Raw genomic sequence first — 1,404 nt, forward strand, 5'->3', positions numbered from 1 at the left:
TGTAAGCTCACCACGCTGTGCTTTGGTCTCCTCCTTTTGACGGCCGTGACAGGGGGTCAGCCTGATGAACCACACTACCCAATAATCCCCTTCATGTAACTCTCACTCACAAACATACACATGTACCCACATATAATCAAATATGTTTGTTTTTTTACTGAATATATTATCTACACTTATAATTAATATGCTTTGTTTAACTGATTGAACAAAGTTTTTTTAAACTTATATTTGTGGTGTGGTTTTCATATCAGCTATTTTGGGCTTCTAACCTCAATAAATAAAAGATGGATAGATAGATAGTGTAGGCCTCCCCTCAAACCGTTGCTAAGTTGTCAGGTGGCAAGCCTAGACAACTAACCTTAGTTGTATTTACCTTKTAGTGTGCAGAGTTTGAGACACTGTGTGAAGAAACAAGGTAAACATCTGGGGTTTCTTATCGCCCCCTTCAGGACAGACCTGTAACTACTCCACATTCTTGTCGAACACAATATAGAAACTAAGATGTGATTGGTCACATAGCAACATTATAACCCCTCAGTCTACTGGGTCTGTCCCCGTATTCCTTCCTCTCTCTATGTCATCATATTAGTTTATATTATATGTTTCTCAGGCTCATGCTACAACCTGATTAAAACCTGTAGTGACCAACAACTCCATTTCTCTGCAGTCAGAAAACACATTGTAATCAGTTGCCACATTTATTGTGCATATATGACGTACTTCATATTCTATGAATGAAACATTTTCTTGTCCAATAAAGGAAATAGTTAGCTAACAATATTCAAAATCCAGAGAAATATATTAATCATCATCATCGCAGAGTTGCACATAAAGTGTACTCCATTCTAAGTCTCTGGCAAGTCTTCTGGACCCCTACAGTTCCTGTGGCTGTGACAAGAATGGGGCTTTGACAGAATTAGAAAGGTACAGATGCATAAAGAGAAACAGAAAAAATAGCATCTGATGTCATGTTCATCTCTACACAACTTCCTCTTACTGTAAAAGTAAAAAATGGACACATTAGATCTGTGGTCTTTTTGTGGGAGGAAGAGATAACTATAGTATGTATCAGAGAAGAAACTTAGTGGATAAAACATAGTTGTACAAAAAGTGAAGTCAATATTGCATTTATCATACCTGGTCATGATGACATGTTCAGTACAATCTTTAATGTCACTAAGAGAGGTGTCAAAGGTTTGACGTCATGGCATGTTTATCATTTGGTTTATGTTGTAGCTATTTGGAGGTCAACTGCATGCAGATGTTCTTGAGTTACAGTCTGTCAACTGTTCAAAGTAATAACCCAGGAAAGTAGTGATCACAGTGGTAGATTGAAAATCGAATGTAAAAGAGTAATAATTAATGAGTGACACTAAGAATATGTATGCTGCAAGAACAATG

The sequence above is a fragment of the Salvelinus sp. IW2-2015 genome, unplaced genomic scaffold (genome assembly GCF_002910315.2).
Source record: "Salvelinus sp. IW2-2015 unplaced genomic scaffold, ASM291031v2 Un_scaffold7225, whole genome shotgun sequence".
Classification (NCBI taxonomy): domain Eukaryota; kingdom Metazoa; phylum Chordata; class Actinopteri; order Salmoniformes; family Salmonidae; genus Salvelinus; species Salvelinus sp. IW2-2015.